This window comes from Acomys minous (genome assembly GCF_964271855.1).
Source record: "Acomys minous genome assembly, chromosome: 3".
Lineage (NCBI taxonomy): Eukaryota > Metazoa > Chordata > Mammalia > Rodentia > Muridae > Acomys > Acomys minous.
This window is the reverse complement of record NC_140485.1, coordinates 80,812,555-80,823,448: the sequence shown is the minus strand read 5'-3', so window position 1 is coordinate 80,823,448 and position 10,894 is coordinate 80,812,555.

The following is a 10,894-nucleotide window of genomic DNA, read 5'->3' as shown; positions in this document are numbered from 1 at the left end:
AGTGAGAGTTCTGGTTTGCTTAATAGACAAGACCACAGAGAACGCCCATTGAGAGCTTTCTGGGAACAGGAAATGGAATCTGGTCTGGTAGATCAGGGACCCAAAGCAGCAGCTTGAAGAACACCCTGGCCAGCAATGTTGGAGATGCTTATGGATTCTGGTTCTTTGTCACCTACTGTAAGAGCCTGGGTCTAAAGGGATGGAGACCCTTGGAAGAAGAGACAGATATATTAATATATTCAAGGTCAGGCTTTGGGGAATGACGTAAAGACCATCTTCAAAGAAAATCAGCCCCCAGATTCCTAAACTTCTGGAAAATGCTCTGGAATTTTATGGGTTGGTAGGTGAAATATTCAAGCACTTGGCAGTCTGGTCCCTGGGCATGACCTTTGCCCTCTGAAGGGCAGAGGCCTGTTCTAGCCTTCCCTTCTAAACCAGCTGCCCTACTGATATTCATGTAAGAAAGAGAAGGTACCACAGGTTCCTTTCCTTGCAATTTGAAATTCCATGTAAAAGCGGGGGAACAGGCATCATTAAGAGTTTAAACTTCCTTAAAAGTTAAAATACCACATGGGAAGATGGCTTCAGAGTAGACGAGGGGAGAAAGATGGAGGCAGCAGTGCCACTGGGCCCCTTGGAGCTGAAGTTACAGGTGTTTGTGAGCCAGCCAGTGTGGGGGCTGTAAGCCACACTCCGACCCTCGTGATGCTCTCAGTGCCTGAGTTACAGCTCCGGTCACAGTGGAAAGGCTATTTCCTCCTAGTAGAGATGGCTATTTCCACAGGTGCATTTCCTTTCATCCTTTTTCATCCGGTGTGTTATGTGACATCTTTGTAAGGGGTGTGGGATCTGAATTGCATCTTTGGCCCTGCATTGGGAAAAGACTATCTGGCTGTCAGAGGTTCATACGGTTACTACCTACTAAGAGGTGTTCTGATAATGAGCAGAGACACACCAGTGACCTATCTAGGGTCCACCCAAGCGGGCCTCTCCTTTCCTTTAAAACATGGGGAAGGGGTCCTTGAGTGTAACCGAATCTGTCTGTCCTCAAGCAGGCTTGATTCAGGAGTCTGAATGCCAGTCGCCATGAGTCAGGAATACCTTCCACTGAGTCAGCGTCTCAAGACTCTTGGCTCACACATCCAAAGAATGAATTTCATGGACCGTGAGAAGGAGGCACTTTTAGAAACAGGTTTTTCATAGGTCCATAGGTTAAGTAAGAAGCAACCTGGGCTCCTAGGCAGGAAGAGAAGGGCCTGGAGATAGGGGGCCACTGAGTTGCTAACTTAGGGGCTTTTTGTATGACTTATGGGAGAAGATGGGTTGTGGACACTGGTTATCCCAGGTGTCCTACCCATAGGCTCTCCACGTGCCTCTGTCCCAAGGGCTCTGGACTGGCAATCTGATCAGATTCTCACCTACAGTTTCCAGGCAGCTGTACAGATGGAGAAGAGAGATGACGAGAAATCAGAGCAGACACTAAAGCCCCCAAATACTTCTGACCTCCAGCTAGAACAGAGCCAGGGACGAGAATCAAGATCTGTCTTCAAAACTACCTGACCCATTTCTGTCTTCAGTTCTCATCGTCCCCCTAACTCCCACAAGGAGTAACGGCTGGTGGCTGGTCTTGCTGGCAGGGGCTCTGAGGATCTCAGTCAGGGCACCGCTGTAGTGCCCGTCTGAGGGACCTCGGAGTATTTCCATGTTGTATTCGTGGAACAGCCAGGTGAAGTGAGGAAGGGAAGCCTTTGGTGGCTGGGCAGTGACTGAAGGGAGGGGTAAGGAAAGCAAAGAGTTAGAGAGGTAAACGGGAGCCCTATGAGCAAAAGAAATGATTCCACTCCACTAGAAACAGATAGGATTTCTTTTTTTTATTAATTTATTCATATTACATCTCAATTGTTAGTCCATCCCTTGTATCTTCCCATTCCTCCCTCCCTCCCACTTCCCCCCTACTCTCCTCCCCTATGTCTGTGACTGAGGGGGACCTCCTCCCCCTGTAGAGGCTCATAGGGTATCGAGTCTCTTCTTGGTGACCTGTCATCCTTCCTCTGAGTGCCACCAGGCCTCCCCATCAAGGGGACGTGGTCAAAATGGGGCACCACAGTTTGTGTGAAAGTCAGACCTCACTCTCCACTCAACGGTGGAGAAAGCCCTGTCCATCGGCTAGGTCTGGGTAAGGGTTCGAAGTTTACTGCACATATTGTCTTTGGCTGGTGCCATAGTTTGAGCAGGACCCCAGGACCCAGATCCACCATCATAATGTTCTTCTTGTAGGTTTCCTGGACCCTCTGGATCCTTCTATTTCCCCATTCTCCCATGCTTCTTTCACCTAAAGTCCCAATAGGATGTCCTCCCCTCTGACCCACTTTCCTGGTAAGTAAAGTCTTTCATGGGACATGCCCCTTGCGCTAGTGTCTCGCTATAAGTGAGTATATACCATTTGTCTCTTTTTGCTTCTGGGTGAATTCTCAGATAGGATTTCAAACAAAAGCTTGACGTTAGGAGATCTAGGCAGAGAGTCAGGAAAGGGCAAAACACAGGGTATTTGTCAGCGGCTGAGTCAGTGGCTGAGAGCACTTGATGCTCCTTCCGGAGGATTAGAGGGTGGATTGCAGCCCCCATGCTGGCTGGCTCACAAAATACCTGTAACTCCAGCTCCAGCTTCAGGAACCAAACACCCTACCATGGACTACTCAGTGGGCACCTGCATACACATATGCACATACACACATACAGACATGCACATAGGCATGCACAAAAATAAAACACATCTTTAGAAGAGCACAAATGAAATGTCTGAATGAAAGCCCATGGGCTCACAGGAGATCCACCCACATCTGGTTTACTGGGCTCCTTCCTTCTCTGGCCTTCAACAGGTGACTCAAGAGCAACAAACCCAGGATTTGCCTCAGGCAATGTGATAGCTGTTGGAGTGACTAGAATCACTGTGCGAGGCCCCTCTCAAGTGGACTCTAAAGGAAAGTCAAGAAACTAAACCCTCATTTGACCCTCAGGTTTGATAAACAGGGAGCCTGTCTCTTGTCTACAGGTCCCATGTAGGCACAAAGTGTTGAAACTGAACTAAAGTCCTATATCAGGGCTGCATTTTCTTTTTCTTTCTTTCTTTCCTTCCTTTCTTCCTTCCTTTGGTTTTCCAAGACAGAGTTTCTCTATGTAGCCCTGGCTGTCCTGGAACTCACTCTGTAGGCTAAGCCAGACCTGAAGTCAGAGATCCACCTGCCTCTGCTGGGATTAAAGGTATGCACCACCATGCCCGGTGTGGGTCGTTTCTTATCAAGCTTATAACATCTCCTGTGGACTTAAGACTAATGTCTAGGGAATGTGATTCCTTAGACTATTTAAAAGAATAATAAGGCTCTGGTCATTTTAGCAGTTACAGTTTTCAGTTAGGTGCTTAAGACCATAGAGATGGTCAAACTTAACTATTTCTGGTTTTACTATCAAGGCCAGTTGAGGTTCTGCTCCTCAGAGACTTACTTGAGACTTGGAAGGAGCCTCTGGTTCTTTTACTCTTTCTTTTACACATCGTGCCATTTGCTGGGTGAGTCGGGGTTTTCCTGACCCTGTGGCTGCTTTTGGAAGCATTGAGGACTTTGCCCCGTATGGTGACTCCTCTTTCCAGAATGTGTCACCTCTAGGTCTCCACAACCTCTCAGATCAAGAGGACAACAGACTTGCCAGAGCTCAGGGCCCTCTAAGAGGTGTCCTGTGTTCATCTGGGAATGGTTGATGTTGGGTGACAAGTACCAAAATACAGGCACTGTTAGTCCCCTGTCCAAATTGATGCAGAATTGGAAGTGTGGCTACTGAACACCCAGAAGGTCAGTTACACCAGTTTTGAAGAATAAAGCATGCTTTAAAATGTAAGTGGATGCTTAAGAATTGTCTTAAGTTACTGATCATTTCTTGGCAACATTTAACAAAAGTTGGCTTATGGCTTATGGCATAAAACATGTATGTCCAATCCAGATTCATTTATTTGTTTACTTAGTTCTGTGTCTCTGCTTTGTGTAAATGTTACGCAGCATCCACTTACATTTTAAAGCATGCTTTATTCTTCAAAACTGGTGTAACTGACCAGTACATTGGCGATGTTGATAGAAAAGAGACAGAGAAATGGTCTTTTCTTTCTTGGAGTGATTTTCCTTCTCTCTGAGAGCATCCCAGTCAAATCTTCCCACTTCTCTCTGTTTCCTGCTCCTTTGCCCCTGGCCCAGCACTAGCATTTGTCTCCCAGCCCACGGCCCTCTTCATGGGTACCTTGTCCAGACCTGCCTGCAGGACTCCATACAGAGGTACCAGCCACTACTCCACACAGAAAAAGTCATTATGCGTCTATCTACAAACTGCCAGCTCCTCTACACTGCCCCTTCTTCACAGCTGACTGACAAGTGGCCAAAGTAAAACTGGCTTTTAAACCAAACCCAAATAAAACCCGCATAATAGGCCCTTATTTTTTAGTCTGCAGAAATGCCGTTGCCACACCTCTTTCATATCCACTCAGCACCTCAGGAAGACATACACCAAAGACATGAAGCTCTAACCCACCTTCATTTTCCTCACCCACCTGCAGCACAGTTCTCAGCAAAGCTGCAAAAGACTGGCGGGGGAGGGGCATAAAAAACAGTCAGGTGGCAGAACTCCTCTGTCCTGCACAAATAAGCTCCTCTAAAAACTCTTTAAAACTATACATAAAAGATACAAAAACCTTCACTCTATCCTTTGGCCCACTCAATGATCAATGTAATCATATTACATGCTATTTCGATGTGCTATCATGTGCTGCCAGCTGTCATATTGCTACTGAGGGCTTTATATAATCTGTTTATGGGATTTGTTTGTCATTTTATGTTCAAAAAGCTAAGTAAAATTGAGGGTCACTCCATAATATGATTTATGCTAATATTACCACTACTATTATTTTTAAAGATGTGTACATATAGTATACATATATAGGCATTGGTTTGTATGTACACATAGTACATTAAGGCAGTTTCATTTTTAACACTATATAAATGCCAGGTGTGGTAGCACATGCCTTTAATCCCAGCACTGGGGAGGCAAGTAGATCTCAGTGAGACCAAGGCCAGCCTAGTCTACATTAGTGAGTTCCAGAGCTACATAGTGAGAGCCTGTCTCAACCAAAACAACAAATAAATAAATACATAAAATTAAAATAAAAACTATACAACCTGCTCAAATATATAACAGAACATGTTAAATTTTTCAAATAATCTCATGTGTTTGATTATGTCATAAAAGCAACTTCTCTTTTATAGTGTATTCAAAAGATTACCATGAAATGCCCATACTTTTGACTATTAGAAATAAAATTACATGTAAAAGCCATTCAATCTAAAAAGATACAAGGAAGTTATAGATCTAAAGTGTATTTTAAGTGTGTTTTTAGTAAAGAAGGTTAAAGAAAAAAGAAATGCTTTTGCATGAGGTAAAGACTGGAAGAAAGATGATGAGAATAAAACTTAAGAACATGGGCATGCTGATATGTGTTAGGTCTAAATGGGCCCCTATAGGCTCAATTATCTTAACAATTATATTTTATTATGAACTTATTAACCAAGAGTACCTCACTTATAACCCGACTAACCTAACGATAGGAAAAGAAGACTAAAGAGTACAATAATGAAACCGTAAGGATATCAGTTCTGAGGAACGAATCTCCTGGTGTAATCAACAGGATTTCTTCTGCTGGAACCTGGAGCAACCAGAACCTGGAACCTCAGCCGGAACCCAGAGCCCTGAAGCCTTCCCTGAAGCAGTTCTCTCTAAGAGCATCTCGAAGTGGAGCAATGAACAGCCAGAACTATCCCAAGTCTCCAAAGGCCCCGCCTCCTGTTTTTGGCTCACATTTATATCTCCTCTCAGAATTTGTTCAAGGATGTTTTTCAGCTGGTTAACAACCAATCTCCCCCATACGGTGGTTAGACTTCTAAGGGGATAAACATCACCTGCTCTCTCACAAGTTTTTTCCCATCCCCACTTGTGATCTAAACAAAAAACATGTTTCTCTATCCTTCAGAGCCCCAAAATGGCAGTGCTACTGACAATGTAAATGACAGTCTTGGCTCAGCCCTGGCTGGACTCTGATGGGGTAAACAGAAGAACTGCTAGCAGGTAAAAAGTAATCTAAACTCAGCAAGGCCAGTTGTGTTGGGATCAATGTATGATAAGCTTTAAAAGTGTTTCTTTTATGAATGTGGGTGCCCTAGTATTTGGGACATAGATATTCAGGATTGTAATGTCCTCTTGGTTGGTTTTGCCTTTGATGAGAATGAGTGTCCTTCTCCATCTTTCTTGATCAATTTTAATTGAAAGTCTACTTTATCACATATTAGAATGGCTACTCCCATTTGCTTCCTGGGTCTGTTTGCTTGGGAAATCTTTTTCCATCCCTTTACTCTCATATAATGTCTATCTTCATTGCTGAGGTATGTTTCTTGAACACAGCAAAATGGTGGATCTTGTTTCTGCATCCATTTTGTTAGTCTCTGTCTTTTTACTGAGGAGTTGAGGCCACTGATGTTCAGAGATATTAGTGACCAATGATTGTTGGATCCTTTTATTGTGTAGTTGGTGGTGACTGTGTGTGGCTTTGCCTGTTTTGGTTTTGCTGTTGTGAGATTATCTATATGTTGTATTTTCTTGGATGTTGCTGACCTTATTTCATTAGTGTTTTCTTTCTACTATCTTCTGTAGAGCTGGGTTGGTGTTTAGATATTGTTTAAATTTGGTTTTTCATGGAATATCTTGTTTTCTCCATCTATGATGATTGAAAGTTCTGCTGGATATAGTAGTCTGAATTGGCATCTGTGGACTCTAAGTGTCTGGATGGCCTCAGTCCAAGCCCTTCTGGCTTTCATAGTCTCTGTTGAGAAGTCATGTTTAATTCTGATGGGTCTGCCTTTATATGTTACTTGGCCATTTTTCCCTTGCTTCTTTTAGTATCTTTTTGTTGTTGTTGTTCTGCGGATTTAGTGTTTTAATTACTATGTGGTGGGAGGAATTTCTTTTCTGGTCTAGCCTATTTGATGTTCTGTAAGCCTCTTGTATGTTCAAGGTTATCTTTCTTTAGGTCAGGGAAATTTTCTTCTCTGATTTCCTTGAAAACATTTTCTGGTTCTTGCAACCTGGCATCTTCCCTTTCATCTACTCCTATAATCCTGAGGTTACCCCTTCTCATGGTGTCCTTGATTTCTTGGATGCTTTGTGTCACGAATTTTTCTGTTTTAATATTTTCTTTCAGAGATGTATCAATTTCTTCTATTGTATCTTCAGGCCCTAAGATTCTCTCCTCCATCTGTTGAATTATTTGTTTGAGTCCTTATTTCTTCTCTAATTGTTCCACTTGGAGGGTTTTCTTGCTTTGTGTTTTCTTAATTGTTTCTAAATCTGTTTTCATGTCTTCAACAGCTTTAGTCATTTCCTTCGCCTGTTTGCTTATGGTTTCCTGTTTCTCCTCGATGACCTCTATTCATTTGTTTTCATTTTCCTATAATTCTTAGAAGGATCTATTCATTTCCTCTTTATAATTCTCAAATAACTGTGTAAGTGTAGTTTTGATGTCATTTTCCTGAGATTCAGCTGCATTAGAGTATCTGTTGTTGTCTGGGCTTTCTGGTGGAGCCATGTTGTCCTGTTTTTTGTTGTTGTTGTTGCTGTTGTTGCTTTTCTTCTTAACCTTTAGGCATCTGCTGAAGGGTTTAGGGTTTCTAAGATGGCAGTCATGGAGGTGAGTACCTTTGGAAGGCAGCTGCTTCATTTACTGGATTGGCAGACACTGTCCTCCTGGAGCTAGATTCATCTAAGCTCTGCCACCTAAGATCCGGGACTTAGTAGGATTCCTCTGACTACTTGTTCTCCTCAGAGGAATCAGCCACAGAGTAGAACAGTGACTTAGAGGCCAAAGTGCTGTGTTGTTTCCACTGTGTTGATCCTTTTTGTTCTGTAGGGGTCCTACCCTGCTCCTGTACTCAGAAGAGTGAAGAGTGAGTGTGATTCCCAACCCCAGGGGAAGTCCAGCCATGGTGGGGTGGGGGAAAGGGTGGGGGTGGGGGCTTCTTCTTATCCTCCCTAATTGTGCAGTCTGAGAAGGCCCCAAGACTGTGATTTTGATCGGCACCCGGTATCGTTGAGCCTCCAAATCTCTGTTCCCTAGGGGTTCGTGCTCCCTCCAGTATTCGGAGGAGTGCAGGGTGCTCAGGGTTTGTTACTCCCAAACCCAGTTTCTCTTAGTTTTAATGCTTCTTAAATACTTGCATAAATAAATCTTTTTAAATTAATTAAATATTTGGTATTTTCTTGATATGTTCCTATGTGATAAAAAACATGCCAACCTTAGTTTGTTGTGATTGTTGTTTTGTTTGTTTGTTTTGCAACACAAGGTTTCTCTGTGTAGCCTTGGCTGTCCTGGAACTTGCTCTGTAGACCAGGTTGTCCTGGAACTTAGAGATCTGCCTGCCTCTGCCTCTCAAGTGTCAGGATTAAAGGTGTGCACCACCACCACCTGGCCAGTTTTGGTTTTAAGAACATTATTGGCAGGCATAATGATGCATAATATAGAGAGAGACCCTGTCTCAAACAAACAACAAGAATATTATGTTCTTTCATTTTATTATGACTGTTTGCTTACCCAGAACTACTGTCTGATGATTAAAATAATTGAAGTATTCACTTTTTTCATTATTCAGTACAATTAGGATAAATTAAGTCTACATGTTTGAGGTTGTGGTTTGTTGTTTTATGTTGCTTGGTTTTATTTTTGTCCACAAACGTTTCCAAAAAATTATAAATACTCAAATGAAGAGAACACAGAAGTAAGGGTTTCTGAGTTTCTACTGTTTGTACTGTGTAACCTTGTAGCATGTCTATACACTTGGTTACTAGCTCCACAGAAACAGCAATCAGGATGTTTGCTCTGTTCAGCGGCAGGGAGACCAGAAGCTCAACCCTGACCACAATGAACAAGTCCCATGTATACAATACAGAAAACAATTATAGCTCCACATGAAAGAGAGAAAATCCGAACGTTTTGGGGCTTCAAAGACTCCACACAGGTGTGGAACATTGGAACAAAGCACCATTGGCTGAAAACGAAGACTCTGGGTACTTCACCTTTGGATGGGGAGGAAAGCCAAAACTAACAAAGAAACGCTTGCAGACCTCAAATTACTGCACTCTTCCTCTTAGGAAAATGGATAATAAAGAAGAGATAAGGGTCTAACTGAATGACTGACTCAGTTAAAGGGGAAGGCGGTGATGGAGGCAGACAGGAAAGCACTGCTGTTTGTCCACAGCCCATGAGAAAGCAGCTTTCCTCAGAGTACAGAGGGTTGCAAGGCAGACCACCTGAAGAGCATGTCACCACCTCAGAAGAGAATAGATGTCTCCGTGCCAGGTCAGCAAGAAGTTTGGTGGCAAAAATCTAGATAAATCTTTAACTCTTAGCTGGACATGATAGCCCATGCCTTTACCTTTAATCCCAGCACTCAGGAGGCAAAGGCAGTTGGATCGCTGTGAATTTGAGGCTAGCCTGGCCTACAAAGCGAGTCCAGGACAGAGAAACCCTGCCTCAAAAAAAAAATCTTTAACTGTTCTAAAAGAAATTCTATTTGTGGGACATTTATATTTTATTTGGGGCCAGAAAATGTGGCCATAACACTCATGATACCTATATTTTGAATCCAAACATTTTTTTAAAAGATTTATTTAATTATTATATATACAGTGTTGTCTGCTTGTTTACCTGCAGGCCAGAAGAGGGTACCAGGTTACATTATAGATGGTTGTGAGCCACCATGTGGTTGCTGAGAATTGAACTCAGGACCTTTGGAAGAGCAGGCGGCGCTCTTAACCACTGAGCCATCTCTCCAGCCCGAATCAAACATTTTAGGTTAAAATTTTCCTATCAAAAATGCATTGGTTAAGAGTGCTTACTGCTCTTACAGAGGACCCAAATTTAGTTCTTAGCACTCACATCAGGTGGCCCCCTATCACATGTAACTCCAGCTTCATGAGATCCAACGCCTCCGGCCTCCAGGGGCACCTGCATTTATGTGTGTGTGCGCACACACAATTAAAAATAGTAAAAGGTTAGAGAGATGACTCGGCCATTAAGAGCACTTGTTCCTGCAGAGGATATGTGTTTGGCTCCCACCACCCACATCATGATTCACAACCATCCATAGGCATGCATATGATGCACAAATACACATGTAGACAAAATACTCATAAAATAAATAAATATAAAATTTTTAGTTAATAATAAATCTTTTTTTAATTAACTGGAAGCAGCCAATTCGATTACTACCTCTAACTTTAACTCCACCTACCCATCAGCAACACCCTTACATTAACTCAAGTAGTCTAAACTAGAGTGACTGTCTCCTTCCTCTGCTGTCTGTACTTCCTCGAAACTTTAACGTGACACTTCCATTACATCCATGTTGTCAGATATGGAGGACAGACAAGACCCTGATGGAGAATAGATTAACATGCTTTAGGCGTCTCTTTCTTATGACCACTTCCTTCTCCTGAAGCTCTGACTATGCCTGTGTTGTTACGACTTCAATAAGGCACACACAGCTTTGGTGAATAGTGTGGAAAATAAGAATGTTTGGGGCCTAAAGTCAAAGTTGTCCAGGAAGCTGCTCTTGTGTTGATCCAAGGAAAGGATCCAGAGGACCATTCACACCTTCAACCTATTCAGGTAGAGGCCCATTAATCAGGAGGTGACTTATGCTGCCTACAGGGCAGGCTCAGAATCCAGGGGGCTGTATGCTTGTTGACCAAAAGACAAATCCAGGACCTACAAACCTACATGCATTGTCCACCAGGGCAGGCCCAGCACCCA